This window comes from Zalophus californianus, chromosome 17 (assembly GCF_009762305.2).
Source record: "Zalophus californianus isolate mZalCal1 chromosome 17, mZalCal1.pri.v2, whole genome shotgun sequence".
NCBI lineage: Eukaryota > Metazoa > Chordata > Mammalia > Carnivora > Otariidae > Zalophus > Zalophus californianus.
This window is the reverse complement of record NC_045611.1, coordinates 49,512,311-49,535,975: the sequence shown is the minus strand read 5'-3', so window position 1 is coordinate 49,535,975 and position 23,665 is coordinate 49,512,311. Positions and strand designations below refer to the sequence as shown.

The 23,665-nt window shown below is 41.9% G+C and overlaps 1 protein-coding gene across 1 annotated transcript in view; it reads left to right on the top strand.

Moving 5' to 3' along the window:
* ZNF229 (zinc finger protein 229) overlaps window positions 1–23,665 on the top strand; it is a 67,194-nt gene that overhangs the window by 23,694 nt on the left and 19,835 nt on the right. The gene's annotated exons all lie outside the window — the stretch shown is intronic.

The window sequence follows — 23,665 nt, the reverse complement described above, 5'->3', positions numbered from 1 at the left end:
TTTGTTAAAACTTAGGAAGAAAACAAGAAAAAAAGGTTTTAATTATTGGTCCATCTCATCACATGGAGGTGGGGAGTGGGGAAGGCAAAGTGTGGATTAATCATCCAGGAGATAAGCTATAAAGGGGAGAAATACAAACGCCAACTCTAAAGTACACATTAAATATATGGACTTAGGAACCAAATATCTAAATGGGATTCCAGTTGATATTTCTCTTTCCAGAATGGTTTCCTTAATCCCCCGGCTTCTAACAGTTGCTCCCGTTGTTCAAGGTTGGAGGACCTCATATCACCCAGCCAGATATGCAAGAACCTGACTAAAATATGGGTTTACTTCCTCTTGTGGAAAACAGCATCCCATCTACCACCCCTCTGGAACAAATTAGATGATAATTGGTTTTCTACTACCCCATCCTGGGTTGGAGCATATGTGGTTAGCATCTCTTCCCAGTACAGCCAGCTGACTCTCAGTGTAATTTTACTGGCAAAGTTTGCACCCTTTGAATCCAGGTCACCACAGCATTGATAAAAACATTTAATGTACCCTAAAAGATTCATGTTATTACTGGGAAGGGGAAAAGACTGGGCATTTTTATAAAGATTTGTATCTGTTCATCTAAATAAATCAGTAGGGCTACTTGCAATGCCTTCTAGAGCCACTGTAATCACGATGCTGAAACTTACTAATGAAAGCAACTTAAAAATGAATCTCCCATCTCAAGGTCTCCTTGCTCCATAATTTTTGTCCTTAAAATCTACTGGATAGAGTAAGTGAGGGCATCTCCTAGCCAACACCCCAGGAATTGGAGAGAAAAATTACCCCCCCTTTTTAAGATTTTACTTACTTATTTTTAAAATTTTGTATTTAAACTCACTTTAGTCAACATGTAGTTTATTATTAGTTTTAGGGATAGAATTTAGTGATTCATCAGTGGCATATAACACCCAGTGCTCATTACATCATGTGCTCTCCTCAATGCCCATCACCCAGTTACCCCATCCCCCCACCTACCTCCCCTCCAGCAACCCTCAGTTTGTTTCCTATAGTTAAGGGTCTCTCCGGTTTTATCTTATTTATCTTAGAGAGCGTGGATGCGGGCAAGCAGGGTGGGGAGAGGCACAGCGGGAGAGAGAGAGAATCCTAAGCAGACTGCACTGAATGCAGAGCCTGATGTGAGGATGGGTCTCATGATCCTGAGATGATGAGCTGAGCTAAAATAGAGTCAGTTCCTGAGCCACCCAGGCACTCTAAAATAAGCCCCTTTGAGGACCTTCAACAGGTGGGGCCAGAACCTGTCTTGTCTGATCACCAAAGATGACTCTCCAGGGAAGTTTTGCTTCAGAGATGAGCCCAAAAGGCTTTTCTCGACACCATTTTCTACAATGAAAATATCACCTATCCACCTTCCTCACACACATATATGCATATACACACAAAACTGACTCAGTGATAAGTGCTTTCATCACCAAGCACTTCACCCACATCACTTAGAGAATCTCCCAAGTCACCTATCTACTCTCCAACCATCTCCAGATTTCTGTGAGAGTCAGCCTGTTACCCACAGGAAACACTTTTACTAACTCATGGACCTCACCGGGTTCCTCCCTCATGTCCCTTATCTCTTCACCCCAGCGCTCAGAGAATCTCCTGTGTTATCTGCTCTCCCAAGTCACCTAGCTACTCTCCCACCATCCCCAGATTTATGGGACAGTCAGCCCATCACCCACAGGAAACACTTCCTAACTCACAGACCTCACTAGGTCTCTCCCAATGTCTCCCCTCTTCACAGCAATGACTCTCAGATATCCCCCTGGGTCCCCACACTCAAATCATGTCTCACTTGGACATAGGCATGGCCTTCCAGCCACTCTGCATTATTGTCCTTTTATTGCAAGATGTGGCCAAACCACTGACCAGCATGATGTACTTACTGGCCATATCTCCCAAGTCAGAGGGGAAGAGAGGAAAAAATAAAACAAGATGAAACAAGTGAGGGAGACAAACCTTAAGAGACTCTTAACTATAGGAAACAAACTGGGGGTTGCTGGAGGGGAGGGGGTTGGGGAGTTGGGGTAAGTGGGTGAGGGGCATTAAGGAGGGCACGTGATGTAATGAGCACTGGGTGTTATATGCAACTGATGAATCACTGAACTCTACCTCTGAAACTAATGATACACTATATGTTAATTAATTGAATTTAAATAAAATAAGATAAAAAAGTGCACAATTTGGTGGTTTTGTGTGTATTCACACAGTTGTGCACCATCACAACAATCAAGTTTAGAACATTTTTATCACTCCCAAAAGAAACCCTGTAAACATTAGCAGTCACTTCTCACCTTGTGTCCAACATTCACCCCCACCCTCAGCCCTAGGTAACCAGTAATTTCTCTGTCTCTAAGTCTCTGCCTATTCTGGACATTTCATATAAATGTAATCATACAATATGTGAACTTTTGTTATTGATTTTTTCATTTAGCCTAATGTTTTCAAGGCTTGTCCATATTATAGAGTGTACCACAACTCCATTCCTTTTTATTATTGAATAATAATCCACTGTATGAATATATCACATTTTTCTCTCTCCATTCATCAGTTAATGGACATTGGCTTATTTGTACTTTTTGGCTATTATAAATAATGTTTCTGTGAACATTCATGTACGAGTTTTTGTGCGAACATGCTTTCTCTCTGGTACCTACCTATAGAGTAGGATTTCCAAGTGTATGGAAACTTTATGTTGAAATATCTGAGGAGCAGCCACACTGTTTTCCAGAGTGACTGAAGCATTTTACACCTCCAGCAGTGTGCAAGGGTTATAATTTCTTTACATTCTTAACGACATTTGTTATTATCTGTATTTTTTGTTCTAGCCATCCTAGTGAATGTGAGGTGGTATCTCTTTGTGGCTTTGATTTACATTTCCCTGTGGGCTAATGACACTGAGCATCTTTTAATGGGCTTATTGTCCACTTGTATTTCTTCTTTGAAGAAATGTGTATTCAAATCATTTGCCTGTTTTAAAATTCGGTTGTCTTTATTATTGAGTTGTAAGCACTATTTTTGTATTCAAGATAAAAACTCCTTATCAGATGCATGATTTACACATGACATTTTTATTCCTAGTATTTTGTTGAGAATGTTTGCATCGATATTCATGAAAGACATTGGCGTATAGTTTTCTTGAGATATATCATTCCCTGATTTTGGTGTCATGGCAATATTGGCCTTATAAGTGAATTAGGATGTGTTTCCTTGTCTTCTATTTTTTGGAAAAGTTTGTGAAGAATTACCACTAATTCTGGAGTTTTCTTTGTGCTTTTAAAAAATTATTAATTTTCTTCTCATAAGTCTATTCTGATTTTCTATTTATTCTTGAGTCAGTTCTGATTATTTGTGTCTTTCTAGGGATTTGTTAATTATCAAATTTGTTGGCATATAGTTGTTAGTAGTATTCCCATATAATCCTTTTTTTTTTTTACTTTCCAGAACTTTTTAAAAAAAATTTATTGTGTTATGTTAGTCACCATACAATACATCATTAGTTTTTGATGTGGTGATCCACGATCCATTGTTTTCATATAACACCCAGTGCTCCATGCAGTACGCGCCCTCCTTAATACCCATCACCGGGCTAACCAATTCCCCCTCCCCCCTCCCCCCTAAAACCCTGTTTGTTTCTCAGAGTCCATAGTCTCTCATGGTTCATCTCTCCCTCCAATTCCCCCCCCCATTTTTCCCTTCCTTCTCCTAATGTCCTCCATGCTATTCCTTAGGTTCCACAAATAAGTGAAACCATATGATAATTGACTTTCTCCGCTTGACTTATTTCACTCAGCATAATCTCCTCCAGTCTCATCCATGTTGATATAAAAGTTGGGTATTCATCCTTTCTGATGGCTGAGTAATATTCCATTGTATATACGGACCACATCTTCTTTATCCATTCATCTGTTGAAGGGCATCTCGGCTCTTTCCACAGCTTGGCTATTGTGGACATTGCTGCTATGAACGTTGGGGTGCATATGGCCCTTCTTTTCACTACATCTGTGTCTTTGGGGTAAATACCCAGGAGTGCAATTGCTGGCTCATAGGGTAGCTCTATTTTTAAATTTTTGAGGCACCTCCACACTGTTTTCCAAAGTGGCTGTACCAACTTGCATTCCCACCAACAGTGTAAGAGGGTTCCCCTTTCTCCACAACCTCTCCAACATTAGTTGTTTCTTTCCCTGTCCATTTTTGGCATTCTAACTGGTGTAAGGTGGTATCTCAATGTGGTTTTGATTTGAATTTCCCTGATGGCTAATGATGATGAACCTTTTTTCATGTTCTGTTAGCCATTTGTATGTCTTCTTCAGAGAAGTGTCTTTTCATATCTTCTGCCAACTTTTTGACTTGATTATTTGTTTTTTGGGTGTTGAGTTTGAGAAGTTCTTTATAGATCTTGGATACCAGCCCTTTATCTGTAGTGTCATTTGCAAATATCTTCTCCCATTCTGTGGGTTGCCTCTTTGTTTTGTTGGCTGTTTCCTTTGCTGTGCAGAAGTTTTTATCTTGATGAAGTCCCAAAAGTTCATTTTTGCTTTTGTTTCACTAGCTTTTGGAGATGTATCTTGAAAGAAGTTGCTGTGGGCGATGTCAAAGAGGTTACTGCCTATGTTCTCCTCTAGGATTTTGATGGATTCCTGTCTCACATTGAGGTCTTTCATCCACTTTGAGTTTATCTTTGTGAATGGTGTTAGAGAATGGTCGGGTTTCATTCTTCTGCATGTGGCTGTCCAATTTTCCCAGCATCATTTATTGAAGAGACTGTCTTTTTTCCATTGCACGTTTTTTCCTGCTTTGTCAAAGATTATTTGACCATAGAGTTGAGAGTCCATATCTGGGTTCTCTATTCTGTTCCATTGGTCTATATGTCTGTTTTTGTGCCAGTACCATGCTGTGTTGGTGATCACAGCTTTGTAATATAGCTTGAAATTGGGCAACGTGATGGCCCAGCTTTGTTTTTCTTTTTCAACACTGGCAATCCGGGGTCTTTTCTGATTCCATACAAATTTTAGGATTGTTTGTTCCAACACTTTGAAAAATGTCATGGGAGGGGCGCCTGGGTGGCTCAGATGGTTAAGCATCTGCCTTCGGCTCAGGTCATGATCCCGGGGTCCTGGGATCTAGTCCTGCATTGGGCTCCCTGCTCAGTGGGGAGCCTGCTTCTCCCTCTGCCTCTCTCTCTCTCTCTGACTTTCATGAATATATAAATAAAACATTTAAAAAAATGTCATTGGAATTTTATATGAACATTTACCTTCAATGTATAGATTGCTCTGGGTAGCATAGACATCTTACCAATGTTTATTCTTCTGATCCATAAGCATGGAATATTTTTCCATTTTTTTTTGTCTTCTTCAATTTCTTTCATGAGTTTTCTGTAGTTCCTAGAGTATAGATCCTTTACCTCTTTGGTTAGGTTTATTCTGAGGTATCTTATGGGTTTTGGTGCTATTGTAAATGGAATCGTTTCTCTAATTTCTCTTTCTACAGTTGCGTTGTTAGTGTATAAGAAAGCAACTGATTTCTGTGCATTGATTTTGTATCCTGCCACGTTACTGAATTGCTGTATGAGTTCTAGTAATTTGGGGGTGGAGTCTTTTGGGTTTTCCACATAAAGTATCATGTCGTCTGCGAAAAGAGAGAGTTTGACTTCTTCTTTGCCAATTTGAATACATTTTATTTCTTTTTGTTGTCTGATTGCTGTTGCTAGGACTTCTAGTACTATGTTGAATAATAGTGGCAAGAGTGGGCATCCTTGACGTGTTTCTGATTTTAAGGGAAGGCTCTCAGCTTTTCCCCATTGAGGATGATATTCGCTGTGGGTTTTTCATAGATGGATTTTATGAACTTGAGGAATGTTCCCTCTATCCCTATACTCTGAAGAGTTTTAATCAGGAAAGGATGTTGTATTTTGTCAAATGCTTTTTCTGCATCAATTGAGAGTACCATATGGCTCTTCTCCCTCCTCTTATTAATGTGTTCTATCCCATTGATTGATTTGCGAATGTTGAACCACCCTTGCATCCCGGGGATAAATCCCACTTGGTCAAGGTGGATGATCCTTTTAATGTATTGTTGGATCATATTAGCTAGGATTTTGTTGAGGATTTTGGAACCCCAATCAGGGATATTGGTCTGAAATTCTCCTTTTTGATGGGGTCTCTGCCTGGTTTGGGGATTAAGGTAATGCTAGCCTCATAGAATGAGTTTGGAAGTTTTCCTTCTGTTTCTATTTTTTGAAACAGTTTCAGTAGAATAGATATTATTTCTTCTTTGAATGTTTGGTAGAATTCCCCAGGGACTCCATCAGGCCCTGGACTCTTGTTTTTTGGGAGGTTTTTTGATCACTGCTTCAATCTCGTTACTGGTTATTGGCCTATTCGGGTTGTCAATTTCTTCCTGTTTCAGTCTTGGCAGCTTATAGGTTTCCAGGAAGGCATCCATTGCATCCGGATTGCTCAGTTTATTGGCATATAGTTGTTAATAATTTCTAATAATTGTTTCTATTTCCTTGGTGTTAGTCGTGATCTCTCCCCTTTCATTCATAATTTTATTACTTTGGGTCCTTTCTCTTTTCTTTTGGATAAGTCTGGCCAGTGGTTTATCGATCTTATTAATTCTTTCAAAGAACCAACTTTTAGTTTTGTTGATCTGATCTACTGTGTTTCTGGTTTCTAATTCATTGATCTCTGCTTTAATTTTAATTATTTCTCTTCTAATGCGTGGCTTAGGCATTGTTTGTTGCTTTTTCTCTAGTTCTTTAAGGTGTAGAATTAGTTGGTGAATTCGGGATTTTTGTATTTTTTTGAGTGAGGCTTGGATGGCTATGTATTTCCCCCTTAGGACTGCCTTTGCAGTATCTCATAGGTTTTGGACCAATGTGTTTTTGTTCTCATTGATTTCCATGAATTGTTTAAGTTCTTCTTTGATTTCCTGGTGGACCCAAACATTCTTGAGCAGAGTGGTCTTTAGCTTCCAAGTGTTTGAATTTCTGCCAATTTTTTTCTTGTGATTGAGTTCCAGTTTTAAAGCATTGCGGTCTGAGAATATGCAGGGAATAATCTCAATCTTTTGGTATCAGTTGAGACCTGATTTGTGACCCAGTCTGTGGTCTATTCTGGAGAAAGTTCCATGTGCACTCGAGAAGAATGAGTATTCTGTTGTTTTAGGGTGGAATGTTCTGTAAATATCTATGAGGTCCATCTGGTCCAATGTATCATTCAAAGCTCTTGTTTCCTTGTTGATTTTCAGCTTAGATGATCTGTCCACTGCTGAGAGTGGAGTACTGAGGTCTCCTACAATTAACGTATTGTTATCAATATGACTCTTTATTTTGGTTAACAGTTGGCTTATGTAGATGGCTGCTCCCATATTGGGGGCATAGACATTTACAATTGTTAGATCTTCTTGTTGGATAGACCCTTTAAGAATGATATAGTGTCCTTCTGTGTCTCTAACTACAGACTTTAGCTTAAAATATAATTTGTCTGATATAAGAATTGCTACCCCAGCTTTCTTTTGAGGTCCGCTGGCATGGAAGATTGATCTCCATCCCTTCACTTTCAGTCTGGATGTATCTTTAGGTTCAAAATGAGTCTCTTGTAGGCAGCATATGGATGGGTCCTGTCTTTTTATCCAATCTGCAACCCTGTGCCATTTTATGGGAACATTTAGGCCATTCACGTTGAGAGTGATTATTGAAAGATATGAATTAATTGTCATCATGTTGCCTGTGAAGACGTTGTTTTTATAGATTGTCCCTGTAAATTTCTGTTGTATATCACTCTTGGGGTCTTTCTCCTTTTACAGAACCCCCCTTAATATTACTTGCAGGGCCGGCTTAGTGGTCACATATTCTTTCAGTTTCTGCTGGTCATGGAAGCTCTGCATCCCTCCATCCATTCTAAATGAAGCCTTCCTGGATAAAGTATTCTTGGCTGCATGTTCTTCTCATTTAGTACCCTGAATATGTCTTGCCAGGCCTTTCTGGCTTGCCAGGTCTTTGTGGATAGGTCTGACATTATTCTGATGTTCCTCCCTTTGTACGTAAGGAATCTCTTCCCCCTAACTGCCCTTAAGATGGTTTCCTTGGTTCTAAGATTTGCAAGTTTTACTATTACATGCCGGGGTGTTGGCCTGTTTTCCTTGGTCTTGGGAGGGGTCCTCTCTGCCTCTGGGATGCGAATGTTTGTTTCATTCCCCAGATTAAGGAAGTTCTCAGCTACAATTTGCTCAAATACATCTTCTAGTCCTCTCTCTCTCCCCACTTCCTCCAGGATTCCAATTATTCTGACATTGGAACGCTTCATGGTGTCACTTATTTCTCTGATTCTATTTTCATGGATTCTGAGTTGTTTTTCCCTGGCCTCCTCTTTTCCCTTTTTATTTATTATATTGTCTTCCAGGTCGCTTATTCATTCTTCTGCCTCACTTACCCTAGCTGTTAGATTATCTAGATTGGATTGGATCTCATTGATAGCATTTTTAAGTTCTGCCAATTCAGCTTTCATTTCTGCCCTTAGAGACTCTATGTTGCCATTAATTGATTTCTCCATTCTAGCCATTGTCTTCACAATTGCTAGCCTGAATTCCATCTCCAACATCTTGGTTAGATCTGCATCCATTTGTAAATCTGCAGCATAAGTCATAATCTCTGAGTCTTTTCTATTTTGGGGGCTCCTCCTCCCAGTCATTCTGTTGATGGGTGTTTGAGGGAATGTATAGAGTCCAAATTATTGACCAGAACCCAAGCAAGATGGACCTGTTTTCTTGGGACATTAGGGTTGCTGGCCTCTTGTTTTCCCAGCCTGTCTTCTGGGGGAGGGGCCTGCCATGGTATTACTCAGGCAACCCAATTTGGGCGGAGTTGCCCTGACCCCCTGTGGCGGGGGATGGGCTCAGCGGGAATCAGTTTTTGGGGCTTTTGTTCTCTGGGGGCTTTCCCTGGCGGCTTTCCGATCTCTTCTGTGAGTCAGAGCAGAAGAGACCGTTTCCAACCCTCTGCCTCAGAGCAGAGAGACTGCAGTCTGTTCTTCAGTGAGCTCTCCAGGCCACACCGCCTCCGTTTCTGTCCTGCTGCTATAAACTGCAGTGTCCTGGGTTGTGCGCCCCTCCACAGCGTCCCCAGTCCTGCCTCCAGGTGAGAGCACGTCTCTGTCCTTTGTGCTTCTAAAACCGCCAGCCGCCACCAGATCACAGGGGTGACCCCGCCACTCTGGGTTTCCACCCCCGGGGCTGCCCTAAAGTCCTTTCCCCTCCGCTACTGGTCTGCAAGTCTGTCCCTGGTCCCGAGCACACGAGGCTGTCACTCACCAGCGGTGTAGGATCCCCACGGCCAGGCTCCCTCCCGCTGCCGTTTATCCTCCGATATCTGCCCGGGGACTCACCGCTCCCAGCTGGTAGCTTGGAAACCAACCGCCGGAGATATTCTGTTTGTAGAGATCCAGATCTTACATATCAGGCTGATTTCATGGGTGCTCAGAGTGGTCTGGTAGATATCCAGCTCAATTCCGGGGACCAGCTGAAATAGGGTCCCCTACTCCTCTGCCATCTTTCCTCTTTCCCATATAATCCTTTTTGTATCAGAAAGGACGGTAGTAATATTCCCTCTTTAACTTTTGATTTCAGTAATTTGAGTCTTTTTTTTTCTTAGTCTAGCTAAATATTTGTACATTTTGTTGATCTTTTCAAAGAACCTACTTTTGGTTTCATTGATTTTTCTCTAATGGTATTCTATTCTATATTTTATTATTTGCTCTAATCTCATTTCCTCCTGATTGCTTTAATTAAAGTTCTTATTTCAATGTCTTTTTTTTTCTTATTTCGGTGTCTTAAAGGAAAAGGTTAGGTTATTAATTTGAGATTCTTTTTGTTTTAATATAGGTATTTACAGCTATAAATTTCCCTGTAAGTCCAGCTTCAGCTACATCCCATAAGTTTGGTATGTTGTGTTTTCATTTTCTTTTCTTTTCTTTTTGTTTCAAGGTTTTTTTAAATTCTAGTTAACATATAGTATAATATTAGTTTCAGGAGAATTTAATGATTCATCACTTACATGTAACACTCAGTGCTCATCACAAGTGCCCACCTTAATTATCCATCACCCATTTAACCCATCCCACTGCCCACCTTCCCTCCAGCAACCCTCAGTGTGTCCTCTATAGTTAAGAGTCTGTTTTATGGTTTGCCGCTCTCTTTTTTCCCCGCTATGATCCTGTTTCATTTCTTAAATTCCACACATGAGTGAAATCATATGGTATTGGTCTTCGTCTGATTTATTTTTCTTAGCATAATACACTTCTAGTTCCATCCACATCATTGCAAATGGCAAGATTTCATTCTTTTTTATGAATGAGAAATATTCCATTGTGTGTGTGTGTATATATACATACCACATCTTCTTTATCCATCCATCAATCAATGGACACTTGGACTTCTTCCATAATTTGGCTATTGTTGATAATGCTGCTAGAAATATTAGGATGCATGTGTCTCTTGGAATCAGCACTTTTTATCCTTTGGGTAAATTAGTATACGGTAGTTCTATTTTTAACTTTTTGGGGAACCTCCATACTGTTTTCCAGAGTGGCTGCACCAATTTGCATTCCCACCAACAGTGTAAGAGGGTTCCCCTTTCTCTACATCCTTGCCAACATCTGTTGTTTCCTATGTTATTGATTTTAGCCATTCTGACAGGTGTGAGGTGATATCTCATTGCAGTTTTGATTTGTATTTCCCTGATGAGTGATGTTGAGCATCTTTGTGTCTGTGTTTGTTTTGGGGGTGTTGGGGTTCAAGAGTCCAGAATTCAGTAAGGACTGCAAACTGAGACTGTCAGAGAGAAAAACAGCTAGACAGGCCCACCTTTCTCTTCAGAGATGCAGGCAGGGACATTACATCAGACTCCGTGGGCCAAGCCTGGGATATGGGGACAAATGGTGGTGGGTGAGGATGTGAAACTGACATTGATGGAAACCCAGGTTAGAGATGTAAGTTCTCAGTGGGATGGAGCTGTGCACGTGCCCACATGTGAAGGAATTTGGGAGGAAATGGTATGGAGAAGCACCGTTCTTGACAGGCGGGTGGGTCCAGGGGCTGACTGAGGTTGTCCAGGGGAAACAGCCTCAATGCAATGCACCTTGTGTAGTGGGAGAGTCCACAGAATATTCAGATGGGTGGAAGGAGGGGGTGGAGGGAGTGGTGGTTTGTGGGCACAAAAATATGTTCCTGGCAGGAATCTGTGATGGCTTTTTCTAGTAAGTAGCCTGCAGACCCAAACTGGTGGAGGCGCCAGCTATTGGGTGTAGCATTCGCATGTTTGGGATGGAATCCTGTACACAGGTGGAATCTGGTGGTGATGAGGTGGGGTGGGGGAGGCAGGGGTGACCTATGAGGCATGGCTGTAGGTTAGAACAAAATTGAAGTTAGTCAAGGCGTCCTCCTGAGTCTAATCCTGGTATACTTATGTGTTTATTAGGCGTGATGATTTGGGCTTGCTGGGTTCAGGAACCTGGTAGGGGTGGAGGGGTGCTACGTGGGTGTTTAGACAAGGAGGAGTCCCCAAATCCACTGTGAGTCTGCGTGGTGCTTGAGCTGAAGACCCCAGGTTGGTGAAGGTAGCGATTTGTTGCTGCAGATTCTGCTACTCAACGGGAGTGTGCTCCGAGTTCAGGCCTGGATGTTTCTGTGGGAGGCGGGATTAGGGACAGGTGTCCAGAGGCCCAAGGCCATTTAAAGGACCAGTTAAAGCTGCAGATTGGAACATTGGAGGGGGACAAGGTTATGGCATAATTCTGGGTGCATGCACATGTGTTGGGCGCAGTCTGGGTGGGAGCCTCAAGTAGCACAGTTCTTGCAGAAGCAGAAAACAGCGCCACCCGTGTGTGTGTGTGTGGAGGGTGACCTCGTTGTTTTTTTTTTTTTACCGCCGCGCATGTGCGGCAGTGGGTGGGAGGCTCGCAGCCAATCTAGGTGTCCTGGAAGTGGGGCAGGTGAACAGGCTTCCCTAACCAGAGCTTCATCACCCCGACCTCCCCCTGTGGCACACGTGGTTCGACCCTTCCGGTCATGGTTTCTAGACTCCCCCACCCCCAGCCCAGGGCGTCTGAGCTGCTGGCCTCATGGGACCCATGTGACACGTTTCATGGCTGCTCCCAGTTTCTTTCCCCCACCCGGGTCTCTTAAAGGGAAATTCCCCCCGTGATGCCTTTCATGTGTATGGTCATTGGTATGAAATCAGGAGCGCGGGAAGGTGTTTCCATGGCGGCTTTGTGAACACGGATAATTGCAAACGTCCCTGGGAGACGAGACTGTAGCAGGAAGGTGGAGGGATGCACGGGAATGGTGACACTGGGAGCACGGATTTGCTGACGGGCAGGGGCGTCTGGCCTGTGTTAGGAGATAAAGCAGGTTACAGTTACTATTTAGTGTATGACCACAACTTTTCCTTTTAGCATGTCTGTATGTTGTATGCATAGGAAAACGTTGGCAAGAACCTACAACATATATGTGTGTCCTTTACATCATGCTATTACAGGTTTTATGTTTCCATTTTTTAAACATTGTGGTAAACTATACATATCACAAAATTTACCATTTTAACATTTTTTAAAAGTGTGCAGGTCAGTGGCATTAAGTACATTCATATTATGCAACCATCACCATGTTTCAGCTCTTTATCTGTATTTCTTTTTTTATAGTGCATTTCCTAAGGTAAAGACTGAAAAAAAAACTTAGTTTCCTACATCAATTATGCTTTTCCTTTAATCCATCAAATGAAATAGACTATGCTTTTCATAATTTTAGTGAATAGTTAGGGTGTATCTGTCATATTATTCTTAGTGCATAAAGTTTTTGCCCAGCTGACTTTTGGAAAGATTTGGTCCAAAGGATTTCTTTTTAAGTCTTGGTTAATGCTTTTTTAAAAAACAGAACAAAACTTTATCTTGAGATACCTGTAGCTTCACATGTAGCTGTTAAGAAATAATTGAGAAATTTCCTGTACCCTTTACCCAGATTTTCTCACTAAACATCTTGCAGAACCATAATACAGAATCACAGCCAGGAAGAGACATTGATAGGATCCAGTGATCATGGGCAGAATCCCCAGTTTCCCTTGTACTCATTTGTGCTTGGCTGTGTGTATTCAGTTCTGTGCAATTTTATCACCTGTGTAGGCTCATGTATCTACCACCACATTCAAGATACAGAACAGTGTTGTCACTGCAAGAATGCTTCTTTGTAAGCACACCCTCTCCCCCACTTAGCACCTTGGCAACCACTGAACTATTCTCTATTTCTATAATTTTGTCATTTCAAGAATGTTTATAAATGGAATAATGCAAAAGGTAGATAACCTTTTGGGACTGGCTTTTTTTCAACCTGAGAATAATTCTCTGGAGATTCATCCAACTTGTCTCATGTATCAGTAGTTCATTTATTTTTATTGCTGAGTGGTATCCTATGATTTGGATGCACTGCAGTTTGCTGAACTATTCACCCATTGAAGGACATCTGGATTGTTTTAAGATTTGGGCTATTTCAGAATAAACCTGCTGTGAACACTTGTGTACAGGTGTTTGTGTGAACATAAATTTCCATTGTTCTGGGATAAGTCCCAAGAGTGCAGTTGTGTAAAGTGATTTCATATTTAGTTTTTTTTTTTTAGATTTATTTATTTTAGAGAGAGAGAGAGTGCTCACAAACTTGGGGGGAGGGGCAGAAGGAGAGGGAGAAAGAGAATCTCAAGCAGATTCCCTGCCGACCGTTGAGCCAGAGGCGGGACTCAATCTCACAACCCATGAGATCACGACCTGAACTGAAACCAAGACTTGGGGGCACAACTGACTGAACCACCCAGTTACCCCAATTTCATATTTAATTTTAAAGTAACTTCCAAATTGTTCCAAAGTAGTTGTACCATCGTGAGTGATGTGAGTGATCAACGTGAGTGATCCCTTTTCTCTGCATCCTTGTCAGCAATTGGTGGTGTCACTATTTTTTACTTCGTCAATTCTAACAGATTTGGAGGGATATCTCATTGTGCTTTTAATTTGCATTCCCCTAGGGGCGCCTGGGTGGCTCAGTCGGTTGAGCGTCTGCCTTCGGCTCAGGTCATGATCCCGGGGTCCTGGGATCGAGCCCTGCATCGGGCTCCCTGCTCAGCGGGGAGCCTGCTTCTCCCTCTCTCTCTGCTGCTCCCTCTGCTTGTGCTCTATCCCTCTGTCTCTCAAATAAATAATAAAATCTTTAAAAAATTTAATTTGCATTCCCCTAATGATTAAGGAAGTTGAATGTGCTTATTTGCCACCTGTGTATATTCTTTGGAGAAATGTCTGTTCATCTCTTGCCATTTCTAATTTCTAATTATATTGTTTAGTTTTGTGCTATTGAGTTTCTTTACATATCCTATATACTAGCCCTTTGTTGGATATGTGGTTTTGGGGGCACGTCATCAAAAAGACATGACTGCTGATTGACCAGCACGTCCATAGCCTGGACACAGGCACTTGGAGGCTCCTCACCCCCTCCCCTGTCCTTGGGATGTGGGTTCTGCTTGCTTTTCCCCCCTCCCAGAGCCTGCTTCTAGGACACAGTCTTGAAATGATGATGTGGTGTTGAAAACACCTGCATTGTATACATGACTGAGCACAGTTAGGTCTTCTTTACAAAATTTGAAGATCTGGAGGGTGAGTGTGGGGATCCACTCGTCTTTCAGCTGCCCAAGACAAGCCTCATTTGTAAGTTCCCTTTGCTTATTAAAATTGCCACCTACCAAACTGGTATGCTTGCTGGAGTAATTGTGCATTGTGCTCTGTGGCTAGGAAAGGAAGCATATGGTGGTCATGGTGGATGGACCTCTATTAGTGGGCAGTTCAACTGGCCACTGATGCCCAACTAGAGGCTGGAGCTCATGTTGGAAAGTTAGAAGAGAAGCGAAGATTAGAAAAGCACATGAGAATGTCCATGAGTCTGGTGGCTTTGGGCTGACAGACATGATGGGAGCCCAGGGTAATAAGTTAGAGACCTTCACATGCCCTTTTGCAAAGCTAGGAGGGTGCAAGCTGCCTTGGACTAAGGCCTGGGTGCTTGTGACTAAGCCTGATTGGGCTGCTCCGACATGGAATCCCTGGGAGAATAATGAGAATGAACAGGAGGTTGTGGTGATTGACAGTAAAGTGGATGGAATACCCCATGCCATCCAACCCCTAATACAACAGAAAACAAAAGCAAAGCAACAACCCCAAGACACAGAATAGCCTTCAGTTCAGGAAACACCTATGTTGGGAGAATACACTCCCACTGAGCTTACTGATATATAGCTGCCAAGTTTCAGAAAAAGGCCAGGGAAAATATCCTGGCATGGTTGGTGTGGTTATAGGATAGCAGGGGTGATGGTGTTTCCCTGACCCAGCAGGAGGCAGAGAAAATGAGCATGATCACCACACCTCCTGCTCTCTGGCAGCACCTGTGTGGTGTCCAGGGGATTCAGGGTACTCACTTTCTTATAGATTGGATTATTTTATCCTGCTGGGAGACTTGACCCAATGAAGGAATATCTCCCTGGGCATGTGGGACCTTGGAAATCTATAGAGGAGGTATAACAAATTCTCAGGGATCTGGGAATGAGACAGGTGATCTGTGCTCCTGTCTTTGAAGGTCCTGATCAGAACACATTCACTGCAGGGATAAAAGCCAAGATTCTCCAGTTTGCCCCCCAACACTGGTATCCATGCTGAGCCCAGTTATGAGATAAGATATTTACCATGTTGGGCAGTCCATTGCTGAACTGCGGGAAACTGATAGGTCCTGGGAATGGACATGGGCGACTGGGAAGGCTGGAGATAGAGAGGAAGCCCAGAAATCCAAAAGGCTATCCCAACTCCCTATATAGGGTCCAGTCAGAATAACCTGGAAGCAAATATGGTATGATCTCATTGATGCAGGGACCCTACCTAAACAGATAGATTGGGTTGGCCTATAGAAAGCCTTAAAACCTGAGCAACACTTTAGACCTGTCTCATCTGCTCCTATCATCGCTGATGCCCCACCTGCTCTGGCAGAAGCCTCAGGAATACAGACCTATTTAGGATGGGTGCCCCCCTCATCCTGGGCATAAGATGCAGGGCAAGACTGCCTCTAAGGAAGGGCCATTAGAGGTGATCAGAGGTCCCTTGTTGAGCTCACTATTCATCGGTCCTCCAGAAATACATAAAATGCTGACAGCTCTGGTGGGTACTGAAGCTAAATGTACTTTAATATATGGTAATCCTCAGAGGTTTCCTGCCCCCTCAGTGCCATTGATAGTTATGCAGGACAGACAGTTATAGTCAGAAAGGTCCTCTTGGGCATTCCCCACCCACCCTGAGATTATGAGGTTTTTATCTTTCCAATACCAGAGAACATATTGGACATTGATAGCCTACAAGATCAAACTGCAAATCTCTGATACCTCCAGGTTAGAGTAATCAAACCCACGCTGAAGGGAAGTGCCAATTGGGAGCTAATAAGCCTGCCATTCCCACGTAGAATGGTAAATATCAAATAATATAAACTGCTTGGGTGCATTGGGAAACCATCCAAGAACTACACTGGGTAGGTAATTGACACCCTGCCCAGAGTAGTTTCAACAGCCCAGGAGGGCCAGTAAAAAAGCCAGATGACTCATGGCAGATGACGATGGACTACTGGACACTAAATAAGGTAGTGTTCCCCATCCCCATCCATGTGTTTGTGCCTAACATTGCCGCCATCTTAGACACCTTAGCCACAGTCCTAGGAATGTATCATGCTCTGCTGGACTTAGCAAATGCCTTTTTCAGTGTATCTTGGCCACTGAGTCACAAGATTAGTGCCTTCACCTGGAAGGGGCAACAATGGACTTTTCAAGTGTTCCCCCAAGGTTACCTGCATAGCCCCACTGTATGTCATGGGATGGTAGTCCAAGATCTGTCCCTGTTCTCTTTCCCCACATCAATGAGATGGCAAGAACATACAATGTGTGTGTGTGTGTGTGTGTGTGTGTATTTACACACATCAGTAGTCTTTATGTCATGTTATTACAGGGGATTTAATGTTTCCATTATTAAAACATTGTGGTAAAATATACATAACACAACATTTACCAATGATGTTGTAATGTTAACATATGAAGATTTGCCTTTGTTGCAGGACACTTTGCAGGCTCTGCTGGAGCATCTGTGAGGGAGAGGTAAGGCAATGAACCCACAGAAAATTCAAGGCCCAGGCACCACTGTAAAGTTTCTGGGAGTTGCCTTGTTGGGTCAGACCAATGTTGACCCTGAAGCTGTGATTGATAAGATGCAAGCCTACCCAACCCCTAACAGTATGAAAGAGGTGCACACCTTTGTAAGGATATTGGGGTTTGTGGAGGACTTTTGTTCCCCACCTGGTGCAGTGCCTCCATCTCTTATATCACCTGATAAAGAAAGGGCACGTGTAGGCCTGGGGATCAGAGCAGTAAGCTACCTTTGAGAAGGCGGAAATACTAGTGAAGCAGACTAAAGCTCTGGGCATCTGACAAGTAGGGCTCCCATTTGAGTTAAATGTGTCCATGGCTCCAGAAGGTATGGATTGGGCACTATGGCAGAAACAAGAGATGGAGACAATATCCCCAAGATTTTGGTCTAAGCTCTGGAAATGGGCAGAAAGCTGATATACCCCCATAGAGCAACAGCTCCCAGCAGAGCACACAGCACTCCTCCAGGTGGAGCCTCTCACTGAGGAGCAACCCATTGCGATGAGAATTTCCCTATCAAGGAGTGGGTTAAATATATGTTCCATCGACCCACCTTCACCATGGCTCAAACCCCCACTTGACTAACTGGCGTGTCTATTTGCATCAGAGGAGTGCTCTGTCCACAAGTCCACTGTCTCTAGAAATGGGGTGCTCCTGGGCCCTATGGAGGATATTTATCCCCTAAATGCCCCACCCCTATTTCTATGACAGACTCACAGCCTGTAAGGAAGGGGCAAGGGAGATTCCTGCTGATGCCTGGTATACAGATGGGCCTAGTCAAGGGAACCCACCCACACAGAAAGCAGTCCTCTTCAGCCCAACACCAGCACCATCTGGATGGAAACAGAAACAAACCATAGCAGCCAGTAGCCTGAGCTCAGAGCAGTCTCGCTGGTGATTGATTACTCATGAGCCCTGGCTGTTAACCCTCCTACCCTAACAGCTGGGCTGCTCTACAGGGATTAACCCTATGACTTGGACAATGGGAAGCTTAGGGGTGAATGGCTATGAATAATAATCTCTTGTTGGGTCAAGATACATGGGAAGACTTTGGGTCCATCTACAAGACCCCAAGACAGCCCTCACTGTTTTCCATGTCCTGGCTCACAAGGTACTGATACACCCTTACAATCAGGAAGCTGATGCCCCGGCTCAGGTACAAGCTTTAGCTACTGAGCCTTCAATAGATACAGCATATTGAGCACATAGAAAGAGTAGCCATTGCAATGCCCAGGTGGGATGGCATATTGCCAGGGATGCTAGATTGCCCTTGGTTAATGCATCAAGAGCCTGTCCTGTATGGTCTAAACAACACCCACGGCAACTGCCAAAAGTATATCTGGGACGATTCACTGGAGTTCCCAACTGGTGAGCGACTGGCAAATTGATTATATCCCTCCTTCCCCCACGAGTGAGGGTTCTAAATATGACTGGTTTATATGGACACTGCATCTGGCTTAACCCAAGCTTTTTCCTGCCACCATATAAGCCAGGCTGCTACCATTAAGGGATTAGAGAAACTGAGTACTGTGTATAGATACCCTCATTAAATAGATAGTAATTGGGCGTTACATCTCAAAGGTCATAAAATGCCAGACTAGGCAAAAAAACATACCATTAAGTGGAAGTTTCATCTCTCCTATAACACACAAGTAGCAGGGTTAATAGAAAAAAATGGATTGGGGCCCCTGGGTGGCTCAGTCGTTAAGCGTCTGTCTGCCTTTGGCTCAAGTCATGATCCCAGGGTCCTGCTCAGAAGGAAGCCTGCTTCCCCCTCTCCCACTGCCTCTGCTTGTGTTCCCTTTCTCGCTGTGTCTGTGTCTGTCAAGTACATAAGTAAAGTCTTTAAAAAGAAAAGAAAAGAAAAAAATGGATTATTAAAGCCATAGATTGAACTGTTAACAGGTAAAACCACCTTGGCCAGATGGACCAAAGTCTTGTTGCAGGCTTTAATTTGAACGATCAACCAGTAGGGCCTATTGCCCCATATGCCAGACTGGGGACCCCAGCCGAGGCACCCAGTATTGTAGAGGTATTGAAGTCACAGGAAACAGACATTGCTCCCATTCTCACAGCAAATCAGCTCAGAGTTATGCTGCTAAGAACACCATTCCTCATCACACCTGGAAAAGGAATTATTTGCTATTGAGTTCTCTAGGAAATGATGAGGAGATGGGATGTTAACCTTGCTCATGACCTCCCCGAACCACCAGAGTTTATTTTTTTATTTTTTTTAAAGATTTTATTTATTTATTCATGAGAATAATGAGAGAGAGAGAGAGGCAGAGGCAGAGGGAGAAGCAGGCTCCCCGCCGAGCAGGGAGCCCGATGCGGGACTCGATCCCAGGACCCCGGGACCACGACCTGAGCCGAAGGCAGACACTTAACCAACTGAGCCACCCAGGCGTCCCCGAACCACCAGAGTTTATGACAAGGGTACTTCCTAAACTGTCCAGTCTTTGGGTCTTAAGATATAGGACACAGATGGAATCTGCCTTGTCAGGGAGTTCGGCAATTTACAGAACACACATTTACACAGAGGGACAGATATAATCTCTGGAACATATTAGAGAGATTCAGATTCTCCTGCACTCAGGATAATCTCATCTTATCATGAGAATGGTTACTAAATCACTGGGACCCAAAACCACAAAATTCAGGGGCATTTAGGTGAACGAATCCGGATAAAAATTCCACTATCTTTTCTAGTGTGGACGAGTGAGCGAGGCCTGGCAGCAGGCTGTCAAAGACAATGGAATTTGTGTCTGAGATACAGAAAAGCTTTAAGAGATTGTTTTTATTTCTATTACATTAGAAAAACAATTCTGAACCCCTTGCCCATCATAACACCATCTAGAGACACTGAGTATTTGCAGTGTTTGGATTTATCGCTACTCTAAGAAAACCTTAGTATCTTTGTTGAAAAATCAACAATAAGCAAAAGGGTTTAGTTCTAGTCTCTTAATTGATCTGTTAGATGTAGACTTTGTTATCAAGTCAAGGAAGTTCCCTTGTATCCCTATTTTGTTAAGCTTTTGTCATGAACATTCATTTGTGAAATGCTTTTCCTATACCTTATTGGGATGATGATTTTTTTGGCCTTTATTATATTGATATAATGTGTTACATGACTTGGTTTTCAGATGTTAAACCAACTTTGCATTCCTGGTATAAATCCCAGTTGGTTATGGGGTAGTTCAGTTTGCTAATATTTTGTCAAGGATTTTTATGTCTTTGTTCGTGAGGAATAATGGTCTATAGTTTTGTTCGTCATGATATCTTTGTCTGGCTTTGAAATCATGGTAATACTGGCCTCATAGACTGAGTTGGGAAGTTTTGTGTATGTTTAGTATTTTTACTTCCTTAAATATTTGATAGAATTTACCAATAAAGCTGCTTGGGTTTGGGCTTGGGCTTTTCTTTGTGGACAGATTTTTAATTACTAATTCAACTCCTTAACTTGCTATAGGTCTAATCAGATTTTTCCATTTCTTCTTGAGTCATTTTTGATAATTGATGCCCTTCTAGGATTTTGTTCATTTCACCTAAGTTGTCTAATTTGATGTCATAAAGTTATTCATAATGTCCTTTTATAATCCTTTTAAGGTTTGTATGATTGGCAGTAGTGATATCCTCTCTTTCATTTCTGATTTTGATCATGTCCTCTCATTTATTCTTGGTTTATCAATTTTATTGATGCTTTCAGAAAACTGTCTTTTGGTTTCATTGGTTTTCTATTTTCTACTTAATTGATTTCTGCTTATCACTATTTACCTTCAAGTGATACTATACCACTTCATATTTAATATGAGATCCTCACAACAGGTAAACTTGAGGTGAAGGCTGAGGCTTCATCTAGAGCCTTGGGACAGATTCATCTGCCTTCCTCTTATAGGGGCTCTTCCTTAGTTCCTCAGGTAAAAACACTCCAATGTATTGCTTTCCCAGGAAAATGAGAAAGTTCCAAAAATGAGATCTCATTAACTGTACTCACACAAAACTCTCCTGAACGAGAGGCTGATCTGTTCATTTGTCATGGAACTCATACAGTTTCCATGGAGGAAGTGGATAGTCAATTGAGCCTTAAAAATTGGGTAAGGTTCCAGAAGTGAATAAAGGGATGGACATTTCAGAGTGATCAACAGCAGCAAAGACAGAGGGTTGTAAAAATGGCAGGACTTAGGCTGGGAACTGAAACTGTTCACACTCAAGCAAAGAAGGGTGGGTTTGTGACCACATGCCTGGTGGCATGTAATGCTGTGATTGGGTTATTTTTCTGAGCAAGAGGAACCCTTGATAAGTCTTGAGAATTTGTCAAAACAAGTAAATAGTTCATCTGGAATAGAGTGTTAGAATTTCTAGGATTAAATTAAAAAAAAAACAGAATAAAGAGGGAGAGATAAAGAAATATGTTATACAATAGCAATAACTCTAACTGAAGTATTTTATCCTGGCACAGAAAGACATCTCTATCATTGGAACAACTGTATCCCAGAAAATATTTAAGTATACAATTATGGAGTAAATGAGTAAGATGACATTTTAAATCAGTAGAGAAATGAATTTTTCAGTAAATTTTGTTGAGAAAACTCAACATTTTTCACCATTTGGTGAAAAAGAAAAGTAGATCTCTCCTTCACACCTTATACTGAAATAAATCACACAGGAATAAAATAGAACAATAAACCCCCTAAAAGTTGAGTTGACTATATCTTCTTATTTTCTGTATTTCAGTGTTCTGGCATTTGAGGCCTTGATCCCAGAAAGACTGCCCCCTCCCAGGGCTAGCTAATTCATAGACTGCAATCTACTTTATGAGAGTGCCTTTGATATACAAACAAACCAATCCAGAGCCAACACCCCCAACCATGTCGTTTATCAAACTCACACACCAAGGCAATATTCCTCTGCCCTAAATCAATCCAGGACCAGGTACTGGACACCCAGGAACCATGCCTATAGCCTGTAGCCCACCAAAATTATTTAAATTATCCAATCCTAAACTTATTCATTATATTTACCCTGATTCACCCATTCCTTCCCATGAAAACCCAATAAAGGCTCTGGACCATGTTCTCTCCTCCTCTTCTGTCTCCTGATCAATCCTGGTCCTTCTCCGTGGGGCCCTGAGTGGTGTGCCATACCTTCTGTTTCTAGGGATCTATCTGTGAGTATAAACTTCTTCCTTCATGACAATCATTTCTGTATCTGTGTGTCTTGCCATGCCTGAATAAAACAAATCTCAGGTACATTTTTAGAACAGAAGTGAATATAGATGTGTACTTATTGGATATCAGGGAAGGAAGTCTTTATAATCATATGGAAAAATACAGAATCCAAAATGAAAGGACTGATCAATTTGATCAAATAAAGGTTTGGTGGTTTTTAAAAACGTCTTTATAGAAGTCCAAACGGTAGAAAAAATCATCATATAGGACAGAGTCAATACCAATACCATCTGTATGCAAGAAGAACGTCCAAATAAATAAACAAAAGATAAAAATGGGCCAAGGATATAAAAAGGCAATTTACCCACCACTTACATATTGACATTTATTCAACATCTCCATGAGCAAAGAAATGCAATCAGTAAGGAGGCAGCATGTTTGGGCTATCAAATTGTAAGAAATTAAAGAAAACGATTATTCTTAGTTTTGACGCACTGAGATTAGAAATCTAACTTCCTTGGTGGACAAGGTGGTAACGGATCTAAAACTAAAGAATCCTAAGCAACCACTTAAAATGAATTTATTATTTAGTGGCATAGGAAGCTACCCATGATACATCAAATGGGAGGAAAAAACAGTTCTAAAATATTATGCCTATTTTGTGGGGACAAAAATTTTTAAATATTTATTTACTCAAAGAGGAAATCTGGAAATACACGGGCTAAGATATTAATGATGCTTGTTTCTGGGTGCTAGGATTACAGAGGACTTTAATTTAGTTCTTTTTCTTACTTTTTTTTTTTTAAGATTTTATTTATTTGACAGAGAGAGACACAGCGAGAGAGGGAATACAAGCAGGGGGAGTGGGAGAGGGAGAAGCAGGCTTCCTGCTGAGCAGAGAGCCTGTTGCGGGACTCTATCCCAGGACTCCGGAATCATGATCTGAGCTGAAGGCAGACGCTTAACGACTGAGCCACCAAGGCGCCCCTCCTCCTTACTTTTCTTAACATTCTTTTCTTTTTTAAAAAATCTTTTTACTGTTTTTTTTCCTTAACGTTGATCATGCAGTGCTTTTGGAATTAAAATGTGTATTGCATACATATAAAATTTACACCAAAACATCAATGCTTTATATCCCCTGGTTGATGGGATTATGGATTTGTTTGTTGGAGAGTAGTGTCAGATTTTCTAC